Source organism: Schistocerca nitens, chromosome 2, assembly GCF_023898315.1.
Source record: "Schistocerca nitens isolate TAMUIC-IGC-003100 chromosome 2, iqSchNite1.1, whole genome shotgun sequence".
NCBI classification, from domain to species: Eukaryota; Metazoa; Arthropoda; class Insecta; order Orthoptera; family Acrididae; genus Schistocerca; species Schistocerca nitens.
In genome coordinates, this window is record NC_064615.1 from 236,811,125 (window position 1) to 236,830,341 (window position 19,217).

Genomic DNA, 19,217 nt, shown 5'->3' on the forward strand with positions numbered 1-19,217 from the left:
TTCAGTGTTGTCGTTAGGTTCACCACTCTCTACGTGCCTCTCTCTTTTCTACCGCGTCAAAGGAAGCCGCAACGATGGTCGACATGGCGACGGTCTGTGGCGCTCAAGAGGTCTTCGTAGCAACCATGTGATCACTTGTCTTGCTGCAAAACAGTTTGTTTCCTGAATCAAAGTACGTGATGTGGCTCTGAGAAAGTGCACATTATTTAGACTCTAAGAGTAAAAAATCGAAGATCCCTGAAGGAATTATTCGAATATAACAGTCAGGTTAGCACCCCAGTGTCAGTCAGGGGATCCAAACAAACAACAGCGACATCTCTTAAAGACGAACCACACACTCGGTAGGGACCAGTACTGCCACCGTCGAATTCCGACACGTACTTCTAGAGCCTTCTCCATATTACACAAGCATAGCACAATCATCTCGCACCACTATTCGAATGCGATTTCTGCATGAGAAACCCTCTGCGTAGTTTTTCTTTACATGTTGTTGTTGTTGTGGTCTTCAGTCCTGAGACTGGTTTGATGCAGCTCTCCATGCTACTCTATCCTGTGCAAGCCTCTTCATCTCCCAGTACCTACTGCAACCTACATCCTTCTGAATCTGCTTAGTGTATTGATCTCTTGGTCTCCCTCTACGATTTTTACCCTCCACGCTGCCCTCCAATGCTAAATTTGTGATCCCTTGATGCCTCAAAACATGTCCTACCAACCGATCCCTTCTTCTGGTCAAGTTGTGCCACAAACTTCTCTTCTCCCCAATCCTATTCAATACCTCCTCATTAGTTACGTGATCTACCCACCTTATCTTCAGCATTCTTCTGTAGCACCACATTTCGAAAGCTTCTATTCTCTTCTTGTCCAAACTGGTTATCGTCCATGTTTCACTTCCATACATGGCTACACTCCATACAAATACTTTCAGAAATGACTTCCTGACACTTAAATCTATACTCGATGTTAACAAATTTCTCTTCTTCAGAAACGCTTTCCTTGCCATTGGCAGTCTACATTTTATATCCTGTCTACTTCGACCATCATCAGTTATTTTGCTCCCCAAATAGCAAAACTCCTTTACTACTTTAAGTGTCTCATTTCCTAATCTAATCCCCTCAGCATCACCCGATTTAATTTGACTACATTCCATTATCCTCGTTTTGCTTTTGTTGATGTTCATCTTATATCCTCCTTTCAAGACACTGTCCATTCCGTTCAACTGCTCTTCCAAGTCCTTTGCTGTCTCTGACAGAATTACAATGTCATCGGCGAACCTCAAAGTTTTTACTTCTTCTCCATGAATTTTAATACCTACTCCGAATTTTTCTTTTGTTTCCTTTACTGCTTGCTCAATATACAGATTGAATAACATCGGGGAGAGGCTACAACCCTGTCTCACTCCCTTCCCAACCCCTGCTTCCCTTTCATGCCCCTCGACTCTTATAACTGCCATCTGGTTTCTGTACAAATTGTAAATAGCCTTTCGCTCCCTGTATTTTACCCCTGCCACCTTCAGAATTTGAAAGAGAGTATTCCAGTTAACGTTGTCAAAAGCTTTCTCTAAGTCTACAAATGCTAGAAACGTAGGTTTGCCTTTTCTTAATCTTTCTTCTAAGATAAGTCGTAAGGTTAGTATTGCCTCACGAGTTCCAACATTTCTACGGAATCCAAACTGATCTTCCCCGAGGTTCGCTTCTACCAGTTTTTCCATTCGTCTGTAAAGAATTCGCGTTAGTATTTTGCAGCTGTGACTTATTAAACTGATAGTTCGGTAATTTTCACATTTGTCAACACCTGCTTTCTTTGGGATTGGAATTATTATATTCTTCTTGAAGTCTGTGGGTATTTCGCCTGTCTCATACATCTTGCTCACCAGATGGTAGAGTTTTGTCATGACTGGCTCTCCTAAAGCCATCAGTAGTTCTAATGGAATGTTGTCTACTCCCGGGGCCTTGTTTCGACTCAGGTCTTTCAGTGCTCTGTCAAACTCTTCACGCAGTATCTTATCTCCCATTTCATCTTCATCTACATCCTCCTCCATTTCCATAATACTGTCCTCAAGTACATCGCCCTTGTATAAACCCTCTATATACTCCTTCCACCTTTCTGCCTTCCCTTCTTTGCTTAGAACTGGGTTGCCATCTGAGCTCTTGATATTCATACAAGTGGTTCTCTTCTCTCCAACGGTCTCTTTAATTTTCCTGTAGGCAGTATCTATCTTACCCCTAGTGAGACAAGCCTCTACATCCTTACATTTGTCCTCTAGCCATCCCTGCTTAGCCATTTTGCACTTTCTGTTGATCTCATTTTTGAGACGTTTGTATTCCCTTTTGCCTGCTTCATTTACTGCATTTTTATATTTTCTCCTTTCATCAATTAAATTCAATATTTCTTCTGTTACCCAAGGATTTCTACTAGCCCTCGTCTTTTTACCTACTTGATCCTCTGCTGCCTTCACTACTTCATCCCTCAAAGCTACCCATTCTTCTTCTACTGTATTTCTTTCCCCCATTCCTGTCAATTGTTCCCTTATGCTCTCCCTGAAACTCTGTACAACCTCTGGTTTAGTCAGTTTATCCAGGTCCCATCTCCTTAAATTCCCACCTTTTTTGCAGTTTCTTCAGTTTCAATCTGCAGTTCATAACCAATAGATTGTGGTCAGAATCCACATCTGCCCCTGGAAATGTCTTACAATTTAAAACCTGGTTCCTAAATCTCTGTCTTACCATTATGTAATCTATCTGATACCTATTAGTATCTCCAGGATTCTTCCAGGTATACAACCTTCTTTTATGATTCTTGAACCAAGTGTTAGCTATGGTTAAGTTATGCTCGGTGCAAAATTCTACCAGGCGGCTTCCTCTTTCATTTCTTACCCCCAATCCATATTCACCTACTATGTTTCCTTCACTCCCTTTTCCTACTGACGAATTCCAGTCACCCATGACTATTAAATTTTCGTCTCCCTTCACTACCTGAATAATTTCTTTTATCTCGTCATACATTTCATCAATTTCTTCATCATCTGCAGAGCTAGTTGGCATATAAACTTGTACTACTGTAGTAGGCATGGGCTTTGTGTCTATCTTGGCCACAATAATGCGTTCACTACGCTGTTTGTAGTAGCTAACCCGCACTCCTATTTTTTTATTCATTATTAAACCTACTCCTGCATTACCCCTATTTGATTTTGTATTTATAACCCTGTAATCACCTGACCAAAAGTCTTGTTCCTCCTGCCACCGAACTTCACTAATTCCCACTATATCTAACTTTAACCTATCCATTTCCCTTTTTAAATTTTCTAACCTACCTGCCCGATTAAGGGATCTGACATTCCACGCTCCGATCCGTAGAATGCCAGTTTTCTTTCTCCTGATAACGACGTCCTCTTGAGTAGTCCCCGCCCGGAGATCCGAATGGGGGACTATTTTACCTCCGGAATATTTTACCCAAGAGGACGCCATCATCATTTAATCATACAGTAAAGCTGCATGTCCTCGGGAAAAATTACGGCTGTAGTTTCCCCTTGCTTTCAGCCGTTCGCAGTACCAGCACAGCAAGGCCGTTTTGGTTAATGTTACAAGGCCAGATCAGTCAATCATCCAGACTGTTGCCCCTGCAACTACTGAAAAGGCTGCTGCCCCTCTTCAGGAACCACATGTTTGTCTGGCCTCTCAACAGATACCCCTCCGTTGTGGTTGCACCTACGGTACGGCCATCTGTATATACAGACCTATATTTTTCGGTTCTGCTTCAGTGATAATCATGTACATTTCCAACCACGTAGCCCGTCTCATACCAATTTGAAGTTTGTTGCATGTCGCCATCATAAGGTTACAATGACGACCAGTGTAGAAATATGGCGACCATGTAGTCTATCTCCAGAAAGTCTTTATATATAACGAAATGCACCAGCCCTGCTAGTTCCTCCTTTTCCCATTTACAACACTCTATAGGAGCCGTCTCCTTTCCGTGAAACGACCGTTGCCTTTGGGCAGGGCAGCTTCCAGTTGAAAACACCATAAATTTACCACATCGGTCACATATAATTGTCAAACGGTACAATACTACAGTATCTCCGTTAACCCGAATTACGATGCAATGTTCCTTCGGATATTTATGCATGTCCGAAAGAACATTGCATCGTAATTCTGGTTAACACAGGTATTGCAACACAGTATTCATTTGCTGACTCCGGGCAAACGACTTTTAAGTAAAACGTCTCCCGTGACGGGAACACACATACTGGATGTATGAGTACAGGTCGTTGACACGTGGCTGACGACATATGAGTGTTTGGGTCTGGCACCGAGTCATTCTCGGATAGGCTAATGGTAGCCGGCACTGTAACCCAGCGTGTTCGGTCAGAGGTTTAGCTGCCCTCTGTAATTTTTTTTTTTTTAAAGCAGAGAATCGATCAACGACGAACTTGAACGGATATCATGGTCGTCTGCCCCGAACAAATGCAACGAGCAGTAACGAAAAGAATGAAATTAAAAAAAAGTAATAAGGCAACCGCTCGCAATAAGCGGAAAATCCGATTTCGCGGCCCAGTCCGACACAAATTTTTACTGTCGTCATTCCGCTATACAGTTGATGGTTGTCCACATTCGCTGCTGCAAACACATTTATTGTACAAAGATGAAGCGGTATGAGCTACTTGCGAAGTGTATCGTAAGCAAATATTTTTGCACTACGGTGTTGAAAACCTGCACAAGAAGTTACCAGGTGGCATTGGGGCTGTGACTCTTGTAGATGACCTGATAAGACGACACATCTTACCTGAGCGTTTGAATTTTACACGGTATTTAAACTTTCTGGAAAACGCCTTCTCTAGACTTCAGTACGTTCCCTTTATGGTTTCACAACGACGGTGCTCCGTGACAGAGCATATCTCACAGACAACTTCAGGCAGAGAGTACCTTGAGAAGGCTGCCTAGCCCTTTGACCTGCACCGACCGTGAGCTCACCCCATCCGACTTTTTCTCTGGTATTATGTAAAGTCCCTTGTGTACTCAACATTAGCAGGAACATTAGCTGAGCTTATTGAGAGCGTCTTTTTGCAGCGTTTGATACCTTGAGAAGGGCAGCGCGAAATCTTACAGAAAATCAGACAAAACATAGTTCATTGCTGCACATTATGTAAAGCTGATTGTCGTCACACTGAACATTTACTCTACAATAGTGAAGCCACACAAGCGATATACTGTATTTCATTGACCTCTACCGTCAATAAACACTTTCCAAACAACAGTACTCTGGTGTTTCATTTAGCCTGCCGAACGCCTAGAGAGTGCATAATTCTGTGACAATTATTTCACATTTCCAGCAGTAGGTTTCTCATATCAAAACGTTCAACATTTCGTCTTCTACGATCTCCAAAATTTTTAAAACGTCGTTCTGTAACTGCCTGCATACGATAGGCACGAAAATACAACGATGCATAGCTCGACGAAGGTGTTACTCCTGATACTAAACTACTATTTTTTTTAAAAGTGCAATCCTAACGCCAGTAATCCATTACTCGCGTTTACTGATATGTGGTTGAATAGAAGCTCTTCCAGATAAGAGTATAGCGAAGCTCATGACAGCATGAAACAGTACCAGTACGCAGTTGCAAACTCAGCCCTCACGGAATCACAAACACCTAAAAAGATTAAAAGAAAAGACATTCCATTTTACATAAACCAGTAGTTGTTCTACAAAGAATCATGTAGTAGAGTAACTCAACTATGAGCTCCGCACCCCGTAAGCAAGGTGGCAACTGATTACTGACTACTGCTCGAGAGCTAGCGCACCGACATTGAAGAATGATCACATTGGCTCAGTAGTGGTTAAAGCAGGTGGTAGACCTCGGTTTATTCGTAGAATAGCGGGGCAATGCAATCAGTCTACAAAGGACAATGCTTACAAATCACTCGTGTGACCCATTTTAGAATTTTTCTCAGGTGTGTGGGATTGTATCAAGTACGACTAATCGGGTATTCTAAACGTATACAGAGAAGGGCAACACGTATGGTCACAGGTTTGTTTTAACTGTGGGAGAGTGTCTTAGAGATACCGAAGAAATTGTAGAGACAGACTGTTGAAGAGAAACGTAAATTATCCGGAGAAAGCCTAGTTATAAAGAATCAAGAACCGGCTTTAAAATAACGACCCTCGGAGTAAACTACAACCCCTATGTATCGCTCACACAGGAATAACGAGGATAAAATTAGATTATTTATAGCACTCACAGGGGCATCCAAACAATCATTCTACCAGCGCACCATACGTGAATAGCACGGTAAGAAACCCTAATTACTGATATAATGGGACGTACTCCCTGCCATGCACTTCACTGTGCTTTGCAGAGTATACCAGTAGATGCAGAGGTATTTGTAGAACTTTAACATCCGTAAAGTGTTGCTGGATGCTCTTTCTCTTCAAGAGTCTTTCGGATTTCTCTATTGAGTATGTCTATTGTAGAACCAAAGCAAACTGGTGCTTTTCATTTATTATCTCTTGTAAATACTAATATACTTTTTTGCTGGTTATTTATTGCCGATGTGAAATAATTATGTATAATTTACTGCCATTTTCTTCAACAAATGGATATCTAGAATATAACTACGAGTAATATAGAAATATCTCTAATTCCTTTTTTAGCTTGTTAAGAACTTTCCTACTCAGCAACTAAATTTTCATCTAATACAAATTGTTTCTTATGTAATATAAGGGGCTCAATTTAAACAAATCTTGGGCTCCTGCACTTATTTCTTTAAAATCTCTTCCACTGGAGGTGGTAACCACTTATAGAATACTATTCATGGTATAACTGTATACGGTCTTAATAAGAAATGAGGATCCAAGGGCCCTAGCGAGCGCCGTGGTTCGAAATCGCCTGTAAATATTGGCGCAGCACCAACAACACTTGACATTGTTGGTGCAGCCCAGGCAGGCAGTGCGCATAGCAATGCGACCTGCAGCATCTGAAGAAGACGACTACAACGGTTGCCGAAACGTTGTGCATAAAATGGGATCAAGAACTCGGCTCGACACACGAAATCACACCACAAAGGAATCCATTTTCAGTGAATGGATGACGATGTGACAGATGTAACGAAAGCGTTTGTCAAAAAAAGGAAAGGGAATTCATTAGTCAACTGCAAATCCAGTCTATACTTTTATTGGTCTAGATTTATGCTACTGAGTAGCTATTTTCAGTGCTAAAAAAATATAACAAGGTATACAAGAGCCAGTGCTTGAAAGATGGAAATTAAAACCACAGCGTACTACAGTAGTGACAAATTTAGGTAATGTGCCGTTTACACCGTCTCATATAGACTCGTCAAGCTTGTGACAACACACTTTAATACACTACTTTAAGACATCAGAGGCTGTTGTGTACAGAGCAGTACAAGCCATCGCACCTTACGTCAAATGGCTAGCAACGACCTCTGTACCACTAACGTCAACGCAAAGTTACCAGTACAATTTTTGTATCAAATAGATCTTAAAATAAAAGCTAAAACAAAATAATGTTTATTAATCCTTAACGTCCCAGGTGCAGTCTTATAGGTGGCTAGCGTTTATCGTTACTCCGTTGTTAATGCATAGGAGTGGGATATGAGAACCTTACATAGTTGTTCTTCCTCGAAGCTGCCGTAGTTTCCTTTGTCAGAAATCACTTGAATGTGACATGGGCCTACATTATCACTGCTTCTTTTGTACTAGAGGTCTTTGAGACTGCATCTGGGTCTTTCCGTTGCGGTTTCGGTAGCCAGATCTTTGTCTGCTGACTTCGAGTCTACTGTTTTAAATTGGTTTCAGGACAGTTTAGGAGGTGATGCTGGATTAGATAGAGAAGACGAAATCGAAAGTGAGAATAATTCAGAATAGGGACAGTGAGAAAGTGGAGACGAATTTGTTTTGCCACCTGTAAATTCCTTGAAAGAAACAGATGATGAATGTGATGACGACAGAAGTGTAGAGACTGAATCTTTAGCTACATGTTATGCTACACATAAATTTAGCTTAGTTGAAGCAAATATTACTGGTAGTCGAAGATTCTTCCAAAGAAGGCCAATGACATTATTTTTCCGTATAACGGACGTGGATGAACGCGTTTGTCGTTCACAGTTCCTACAAAGACAAGACTCAGGTGAGCCGTTTAAATTTTTTGAAGAAACTTGCAAACGCATTTGTGACACCACAGATAAAAGGCGAGCCAACAACTATCACATACCCTGTGAACTTCGTGCGACCATTCTCCGTGTTTTGGGTGTAGCAGAACTTAGAGTAAGAGATGTTGTAGAAAGATTGCTAAAACGCAAAACATGCTCCATCTGTGACCCAAAGAAGAAGAGAAAGACGGTTTGTATTTATCATTGTTGCAGGAAGCAAATCTAACTTGATTCCTCTAAAAAAAAATTCCATGAGTGAAAAGTAAATCTCCGAGAAAGAAATTAAAAACCTGAAAAGCACTAGTGTAATTATCATCTTATGAATGTTTTATGGAGGTTTTGTATGTTTTTTATTGTTACACGCGTAATAAACAATAAATATATAGCAAAAAGTAAGATTTAGGGTACAAGGTATTAGTTTTCATAGCTTTAATGTTATCATGTAATATGTTAGTTTTGTGTAATTTATTTGAATATATTTTTGGTGTTCTATTAATAAAAGCTTTCACATAAAAACTGAACTGTTTCACTGAAATTGCTGAATGCAATTTTTTGTGGCTATTTAAATACAAATATATCGCTCTGTCAGAATGCACCTGGGAGAGAGTGTGACGAAAAAATGACATAGGTACCCAAGGGTTAAAGTCAACAGGCTTTCATCAAAGTACACTTTAGTAAAAGTGTTTCACAATATTCTGGAGCGTATTTCCACGTTTGTTTAGTGCGTTAAACATCCACTAACTCCTTGTTTTGTAATATTTTTACACTTAATTAGCTTTATCCCAAAGCTGTTTACTTTAATAAAGAATGCATGGTTTTAGTTTTTATTTTAATATGTAACTGATACAGAACCTGCTCTGATTACTTTGCGCTGATGTTAGTGGTGTAGAGCCGCGTTGCTATATCCATTTGACGTAAGCTGTGGCTACTAGTACTGTTCTGTAAACAGAATCTCGCTATGTACGTGCTAAAGTCGTGTATTAACATGTGTTGTCAAACGCTTGACGAGTCTATATGACTCGATGTAAAAGGTACGTTACCTAAATTTGTCACTAGTGTTGTACAATGTGGTTTTAATTCACATCGTTTAAGTACTGATTCTTGTATATTTTCTTGTACTTTCGTAGCACTGAAGATAGCTACTCAGTAGCAGAAATCTATATCTGCAATAAAAATACAGATTGGATTTGTGGTTGTCTGCTGAATTTCGTTACCTGTTTCGACAAATCCTTTCGCTCCATCACTCACGTTGCCGTACAATTCGATGGAAATGGATTCCTATGTGTTGTGGTTTCCTGTGTCCAGCCGAGTTGTCGCTTCCATTTCATACTCACATTTCGGCAACCGATCTAGTCGTCTTCTTCAGGTGCTGCTGGAGGTGTGCGTACTGACTGCTTGGGCTCCAACCAAAGTGTCAAGTGCTGTTGATGCCACGACGCTATTTAAGGCCGAGTCCAAACCCCGGCAACCGTTAAGGCCATGTGATGTTTATTTGTTCTTGCCTATACAGTTATACCCTGGCACGCACATTCTCTCAGCGTTATGAAACGAAATGTCGTGAGACTAGGGCCTCCCGTTGGATAGAAAGTTCGCCGGGTGCAAGTCTTTCGATGTGACGTCACTTCGGCGACTTGCGCGTGGATGGGGATGAAAGATGACGATGAGGACAACACAACACCCAGTCCCTGAGCGGAGAAAATCTCCAACCCAGCCTGGAATCGAACCCGAGCCCTTAGGATTGACATTCTGTCGCGCTGACCGCTCAGCTACCGGGGACGGACCTCTCAGCGGTTACCAGCTCTAATAGGTGACAAACATGTTATATTTTTATAATTTAACTTTTATTTTTGTGATTATTTCAATTTGACGAGTGCTCTCTTGCTCAAATGTTTTTCAGCTCTGGTGCGATTACATGTAAGAACACTGCTTGTACAGTATATGGAAGTAATCCTATTAATTATATTGGCATTATTGAGCAATGTCATAGTTTCTAGGTAATCATATGTAATTTTTATTCCGATGAAGACCGCCTTAGAGCTGTCGAAACCATGGTCAATTTGACAACAATTTTATGCTATACGTACTTTCTGTAACTAAGTTAACGCACGGCTGCTGGACTGCAGCCTATAACAATGTTTAAAATTTCAAGATTCCTACCTGCCGAGGTCTCTAACGCTGTGACGAAATACAAAGAAATGTAAATGAAAATTCTGAATACAGGTATGGCAATTAATTTCAATAAACAATGTGAAACGAGGGGACTTGTGCCTAATTATGTGAAGTGTTATCTGCACTTTAAGCAGTGAAAAAAAGAACCAAACACTTTCAAACGTTTAGTGCAAAAAATTAAGTCTGGAAAAATAAGTTCATCATATGCTAAGAAAGATGTTTTAAATGAAAAAGCATTTATTTGTATTTAAAATTAACAAAAATTTTAAGGCTCATTATAATATTCAAACTGATAAGTTTTGGTTTCACATTAACGAACAATCAGAGAACTGTAGACAGAACATTCTCATTAGACATGAAAAGAAACTAAGCAAATTGCAATGCCTTCTCTGTAAAATCATGTAATACACATAGTTTTTTTTAAACTGATCGTATATTGTATGACAGAGTTTTAAATAAGACTGACATTAATTTTACAAAAGCTGACATGTCGCTACTGGAGAAAGGCTTAAAGTGTCCAGCCAAAATGTACTTGAAAAGTTTCTTCTTGGTTTAAAATCAGGCATAGATAGTGTAAAAATGGACAGTTCCCGCCAGAATAGAGTAGCACGTAATGTTTGTAATATTGTCAGCAAAAATCTAACCAATTCTGGTAATATTTTTAATTCCGATAAAAAACTAATTAAAACCATAAATACCAAGCTTGTAAAAAGAGAAGCTTTGGTAACGAAGGCTGCTAAGGGTAATACTATTGCCATTGCTAGCAAACAAGAATATGTTACAAAAACTTTACAGTTCTTTCAGGGATACGATATTTTCGAGCTACATGAGGATTCCACGCCAACTTTGCAGAAAGAAGTCAGAACCGCTATTATCGATGCCAAAGCTCATCTTAAACCTTTCCATAAAAAGCAGTTAATCAACATGAAACCGCAGTCGCCTAAGTTACGAGCTCAGTTTAAAGTCCATAAAAAGGACAATCCGATCCGCCCTCTTTCCAATAGTATGAACAGTATATATCACGACTTAGCCTAATTCTTGCAACATATATTGAAAAAATCGTTCGTTTTCCATAGCAATTATTCTGTTTCCAGTAGTCAAGATTTAGTTAGTAAAATTATACATTCACTGTGATAGAGATACGAAATTAATTTCCTTTGACATTAAAAATTCTTACACAAATGAGCCGGTACTTGAAGCCTTAGAGATAGTAGAAAATAGTTCATGTTCTTTCAGAATAGATTTATCTGATAAACAAGTCACCGACTTCAAGAACTCACTTCGTATTGTAGTAAGATTGAATTATTTTGAATTTAATGGAAAACTATATAAGCAATTAGATGGCCTTGCAATGGGGAACCCCTTAGCAGGAATCCTTGCAGATGTGTTCATTAATTCATTAGAAGTAAAATTGTTCAGTAATTTTTCAGCGTTAACTGTAGGCATTCTTTCATACGCTAGATACGTCGATGACATTTTGATCATATACAAAGGGCCTAATGACAGTATTTATAAACTTTTTAATATGCTCAACGAATTTCATGAAAATATTTCTTTCACCTTTGAACGCGAAAATGAGTTCCGGCAATTGAATTTTCTAGGTCTCACTATTACGATAATAGATGACAAAGTTAGCTTCAATATTTTCCACAAAGAAACCAGGTCTGATCAAATTATTCCCTTCAAGCCGGCCGGAGTGGCCGTGCGGTTCTAGGCGCTACAGTCTGGAACCGCGCGACCGCTACGGTCGCAGGTTCGAATCCAGCATCGGCCATGGATGTGTGTGATGTCCTTAGGTTAGTTAGCTTTAAGTAGTTCTAAGTTCTTTTTTCATTCAGCTATTCATAGAGCCATCTCCACACCCCATTCTTATGAAAATCTCAGTTCTGAATTCAATCTAATTAAAACTGTGGCTGCCAATAATGGCTACGATCCTTCTACAGTAGATAGTATTTTTAGTAGGAAAACCAATAAGAGAGTCGCTACCCTAGGCCTTTCTAATAACGAACCTAATGAAAAGAAAAATTATTCCTCATACCATTACTGGGTCCAATTTCTTACAGAATACGACGTTTACTTCAAAAGTAAATATAACTGTAGAGTAGCCTTCTCCACTAATAATTCTTTAAAAAGTAATAACTTGAAACCTACGCTTTGCCCTCTGTATAATTCTGGTCTCTATAAAAGTATTTGCGGCAATTGTCCTGACTATTATATAGACCAAAAAGGCCGAGCTATTGCGACAACATTCAAGGAAAACTTTCTCGGCAAAAAGGCACCAATGTTCACAATTCAACTGGTCCAGATCTTGCACCCGGAGAAAAAAGGCTTTAGGCTTAACATCTCAGAAGAGCTAAAGATTTGTAAACAGCTATCTCTGAAGGACGGTCTAATTCTGAACGAACAGTTGCAATTACGCAATAAAAACTTTTTTCAAGGTATAGAACCGCGAATTAAAAATGAATTAAAATTATCTTAATGGCGATACTCTCCGCAATGTAGTCTCTTAAACATCGTTGTCCTTTCCAGCTTCACATTTTTTTATGTACATTAGAACTATATTTCATTTATGAAATAAGACCGTTACGGTATGTTGTAACTTTCATGCACTGGTTCCTGTTGTTGCCTGTAATATTAAATTGTCTATGCAGTGTCTCATTTGCTCTTGTCTGTAATTCGATCACTTCTTCCTAGATGGCGCGAATCTGTTTTTGTGTCCAACTCATGGCTGTCTTGGCCTGTTAGCCGTCTAGTCTGACGGTAGCGGCGATTTCATGCAGTTGTTTGGCTCTAAGTGACCTCGTGACTGCTTTTGTATTTCGATGGAACATTTTATTCGAACTTACAAACATGTTACATTTTTACGGTTTAATTTTTATTCTTGTGATTATTTCAGTTTGACTAGAGCATTTTGGTGCAGATGTTTTTCACCTATGGTGCGATTACATATACGTACACTGCTTGTACAGTATCTGGAAGTAATCCTATTAATTAATTGTATTATTGAGCCAAGTCACTAAATTTTGTAGGTAATCCTATGTAATTTTTATTCTGATGAAGTCCGCCTTACAGCTGTCGAAACCATGGTCAATTTGACAACTATTTTATGCAGCCGATGTGGCTGTACGTGCATTCTGTAATTAAGTTAACGCACGGTTGCTAGACTTCAGCCTATAACAATGTTTAAAACTTCTAATAGATGAGATCTTAATTAAATAAGACAACACTAAATTTCAGGCATTTCCTCTCACCACGGACAACACATTGGGTGACGGCCTTTACTTAACGACCGAGAGCAGCGGCTTTTGCATTGGGTTGTCAGTACTAATAAACAAGCAACACTGCTTGAAATGACCGCAGAGCTCATTGCGGGGCGTTCGACTAACGTATCCGTTAGGACACTGCGGCAAAATTTGGCGTTAAGATGCTATGGCAGCAGACGACCAACGCTAGTGCCTCTGGTAATAACACGACATCGCCTGCAGCATCTCTCCTGGGCTCGTGAGCATACCTTTTTGACCCTAGACAACTGGAAAACGGTTTCCTCGTCAGATAGGTCCCCATTTCAGCTGGTAAGAGCTGACAGTAGGGTTCGAGTGTGATGCAGGCGCCTTGAAGTCACTGACCCAAGTTGTCAACAAGGCACTGTGCAAGCTGGTACTGGCGCCTTGGTTGTGTGGGCTGTGTTTTCATGGAACTGACTGCTTCCTCTGGTCCAAATGAAGCGACTGTCGACTGGAGGTATTATGGTAGGAATCCATTTGCCGCCATTCATGGACTTCATGTTTCAAAACAATAATGGATTTTTTACAGACGACAATGCGCCATGTCACCGGGCCACAATTCCTCCCGAGTCATTTGAAGAACAGCTTGGACAGTTGGAGTGAATCATATGACCACGCAGACCGCCCGACGTAATCGAAAAGTTAGTTTGTGCACAAAATCCTGCACTGCCAATTCTTTTACAATAGTGTGTGCTTATAGAGTTAACGTGGCTCAATATATCTGGAGAGGACTTCCAACGACTCGTTGAGCCGATGCCACATCGAGTGTCTGTACTACGCCGGGCAAAAGGAGGTCCGAGGCGATATTAGGAGGTATGCCATGACTTTTGTTGTCTCAGTCCATATTTCCTTTTTTTTTAGCACTGAAGATAGGTATTCAATAGCGGAAACCTAGATCTGCAATAAAAATACGGATAGAATTTTCGACTGGTTGCTGAATTCCATTTCCTTTTTCAAAATGTAGTTGAGTCACTGCAATCAAACTTTATTAACTTGTATTGAAAGGAAGTGAACCAAATGCACTGACCGAGTACACTCATCCATTTTACGCACTACACGTAACGTTCACACATCTTTGGTAATCAGGACGACCGGAGACGTCCGCCAGAGCCGATAAGACAGCTGCCGGTGTACGGGAAACATTAGTTGGTCCCGGATTTGTTCTGGTACTACTGTGGAAGACGTGGGGCTCGTTCACGTGTAATGGCCGACATAAATCTGTAGATTGGAGGCCGCGGCGACCGCCAGCGCCGGCTCGAAGTGTGTCGCCAGGCGAAAGCAGCGGCTGCCGCTCAGGCGTGGGCGACCCACCGGCGCCCGTCTTCTGTCGCGAGCCGCGAACGTGGAGGTCGCAACGAGACAAACAGAGGCGTGTGTGGGTGTACGCGTGCTCCTCCCAGCAGTGCAAATCGAGAGGCATGTACGCAGTTAAACGTAAAGCTGTCTACCACGATTGCATCTTCTGACGCCTTAGCACGTCTCGTACACATGTTAATGGCTCCTTAGCATTCGCTGACTTGTTCCTGGAGCTGAGAGTGCTACGCAGTATAGGAGAGCGGGTCGACTTTTATGCCGAGACCTGGATGCAGTCCCTATCGTCAGTTGACATCTATGTCTATTACGCTATATTCCTTTATACAGCTGGTGCTACAGGACTCTTAAATATTTCACGAGATATAGCTAAAATACGCCAATATTTGGTAAGTCAATAGTATCTTTACTACGCAGATAAAAAAAAGTTTTGCATCACCCCGGTTCCCGGAACTCCTGAAGATAGACGTTGACTGCGGATATTGTATCACAGACACAGTCCCTTTGACTATTCAGAGATATCACTAAACCCTCCCAAAGATGTAAACAACCATCCATGAGCAGCGTCTATTAGACGGAGGGGATCCGACAGCCGATCATTTCCAGTCATTCCACCACGAAGGAGGTACGCGGCTCGTGTTGTCTGAAGTTCAACCTTAGTCGAAGTGTACACGGTCAATACCGCGGTTCGATCGCATCCGCATTATTAATTTGTACTAGGAAGGGCTCCCAACAAGGGAAGTTGCTAGGCGTCTCGGAGTGAACCAAAGGGATGTTGTTCGGAGATGGAGAAAATGCAGAGAGACAGGAATTGTCGGTGACATACCTCGCTCAGGCCGCCCAAGGGCTACTACTGCAGTGGATGACCAATACCTACGGATTATGGCTCGGAAGAACCCTGAGCAACGCCACCATGTTGAATAATGCTTTTCGTGCAGCCACAGGACGTCGTATTACGACTCAAACTGTGCGCAGTAGGCTGCACGATGCGCAACTTCACTCCCGACGTCAATAGCGAGGTCCATCTTTGTAACCACGACACCATGCAGCGCGGTACAGATGGACCCAACAACATGCCGAATGGACCATTCAAAATTGGCATCAATTTCTCTTCACCAATGAGTGTCGCATGTGCCTTCAACCAGACAGTCGTCGGAGACTTATTTGGAGGCAACCCGGTCAGGCTGAACGCCTTAGACAAACTGTCCTGCAAGTGCAGCAAGGTGGAAGTTCCCTCCTGTTTTGGGGTGGCATTATGTGGGGCCGACATACGCCGTTGGTGGTCATGGAAGGCGCCGTGACGGCTGTACGATACGTCAATGCCCTCCTCCGACCGCTAGTGCAACCATATCGCTAGCAATTTGGCGAGGTATTCGTCTTCATAGACGACGATTCGCGCCCGCATCGTGCACATCTTGTGAATGACTTCATTCGGGATAATAACATCGCTCGACTAGAGCTGCCAGCATATTCTCGAGACATGAACCCAAACGAACTTGCCTGAGATAGTTTGAAAACGGCTGTTTATGGACGACGTGACCTACCAACCACTCCGGGGATGTAGTCCGAATCGCCGTTGAGGAGTGGTATAACATGGACCAACAGTGTCTTTATGAACTTATGGATAGTGTTCCACGACGAATACAGGCATGCATCAATGCAAGAGGACGTACTACAGGGTATTACAATCTGGACCACCACCTCTGAAGGTCTGGCTGTACGGTGGTACAACACGCAATGTGTTGTTTTCATGAGCAATAAAAAGGGCGGAAATGGTGTTTATGTTGATATCTATTCCCCGGAGCCAAGGTGATGCAAAACTTTTTTTATATGTATATTTTCGATTAGAAGATCGATAACAAAGTCTATAGCAAGGAACGGGTGTTCCGAAAACAACAGTCGTGTTCGCTCACGAGTCACAGAAAGCAACAGATACAAAGCACTCAGGTAGACAACGTGTTCCTTGACTTCCGAAATGCATTTCGTACAGTTCCATACGGCCGCCTAATGAACAAAATAAGAGGGCGTAGTATATCAGAGCAACTGTGTGACTGCACAGAAGAATATTTAGCATACAGTACATATCATGTCAATTTGAACGGAGAGGAGTCTTCAAACGTAAAACTCGGAAGTGACACAGGGGAGAATATAAGATGTAGTTGCTGAAGTTGGAAAATCCATGTGGTTCTTCGCATATGATGCTGTTGTATGCAGAGAAGTCGCGAGGCGAGAAAATTCTAGCCAAAACAGGAAAATTTGCAGATGATCGATGCTTGGTACAGCCGTCGGGGGGGGGGGGGGGGGGGGGGTAGATGCTTCTGTAAAATATGTAGGAGTATGCTTACGGAGTGATTTGAAGAGTAACGACCACATGAAGTTAATCACGAGTAAGTAAGGTGTCACACTGAGATTCATTGGAAGAACGTTTAAGAAACGTAGTCCATCGACTTAGAAAATACTCGTTCGACCAATACTTGAATCTTGTTCGGCAGTATTTGATCCGTACCAGACAGGACTGGTAGAAGAACTAGATAAGGCCCAAATAATGGCGGTACGTTTCGTTACAGGTTCGTTTAGTAAACTTGAAAGCGTCACGGAGAAGCTGCAAGAGAGGCGCTTTGCATGACGCTACAGCCTAGTGTTAAACTTCGGGGACCGTACATTTGTACAAGAGGCAACTATTATATTGCTTCCTCCAGCACATAGCTCACGAAAAGATCATGAAGACAAGAGAGATTCGAGCGGAGGCGGCGGCTTACCAGCAATAGGTCTGGAATAGAAAAGATGAAGTGAAACTGGTACACAAAATATCCCCCCACCACACACCGAATGGTGGACTGAACAGTATAGATGTAGATGTCTATGTAGAAATACATTTTTGAGCCAAAACCTTATGATCATCTTCTTAACAGTCTATTGGACCACCTTTGAAACGATATACCCCAGTGGTTCTACGTAGCACAGATTCCACAAGTCTCCGGTAAGTTTTGCGGAGCTAAGTGGCAACACATGACTGCGCCCAAGAAATTCCCAAAAATTACGGACCGTGGTCTGTGCAAGCGGAGCTGTCATCTATGGAGCCCTTGGTGTCTTTCATCGAGTTCACTGAAAGCCAAGACATCAAAGTGAGTCCATATTATGCTCCTCAAAACACTGTGACACAATTCTAGCCTTTTGACAAGGACAGATATCCTGCTGCTCGCCATTGGAATGACATCAAGCATGAAGGGATGGAGGCGAACTGCAACAATGCAAATGTAAGACTGAAAAATCTTTCTTCGCAAATATATGTCTTCTCCATGAATTTCTACCAGTTGAAGTCTAAAATGATACTTAAAACAACATATCACCCACTTTTTCGGCACCAGTAGTAAACTTTGCTAATACTGATAACACATAAAGGGTGTCCAGAATAGGGCTCCCTGATTTCAAAATTAAATATCTCGAAAACAAAGATCGATAGAGGAATGCAGTAAACAGTATGTTTATTGTGAAAGCTGTAAGAAGTTTATACAGCAGTTTGAAATAATAGTTACAAAAGCTGCTAACAAATGGCGCTGTACGCTGTACAGCTCATATCAGCATACGTAAGTGAAATAATCGTATGAAAACAATCTTTGCAAACAATCACATCACAATGTTTTCAAAATGTTCACCATTGGCACTACATAGGTGGCGCAAACGAAGAATGAAATTCGCCATCACATTTCGTAGTGTCTCAACCGAAATGGATTCACATGCCACAGAGATCGCCGATTCAAGCTCGTCCAGCGTGGCGGGATGCTTCGGGTAGACCATGTCTTTCACTGTGCCCCACAAAAAAAAGTCACAGGGAGTCAAATCCGGCGAATATGGAGGCCAATCCATGCCTGCACCAGTAAATTTGGGATATTCCAAAGCAGTAACTCGATTCCTGAAGTATTCCTCAAGAAAGCGAAACACTTGTTCGGTCCGATGTGGTCGGGCTCCATCTTGCATAAACCATTCAGTGTACCTGGTCGATCCTCTAACGCTTGCTGTGTGGCGACAAATTTCTCCAAAATTGCAACGTAACGTGCACCAGTGACCGTTTCTCGAATGAAAAAAGGGCCAATAATGCCTCTGCTGCATACTGCAGCCCACACAGTAACTTTAGGAGAATACAGGGGTTTCGCTTCACACCAATATGGCTTTTCGGAGCCCCAATATCGCCAGTTCTGCTTATTCACGTATCCATTCAGGTGTAAGTGTGCTTCATCTGTAAACCAGATGCAGCCAACATCAAATCCTTCACTATCAATCATTGTGA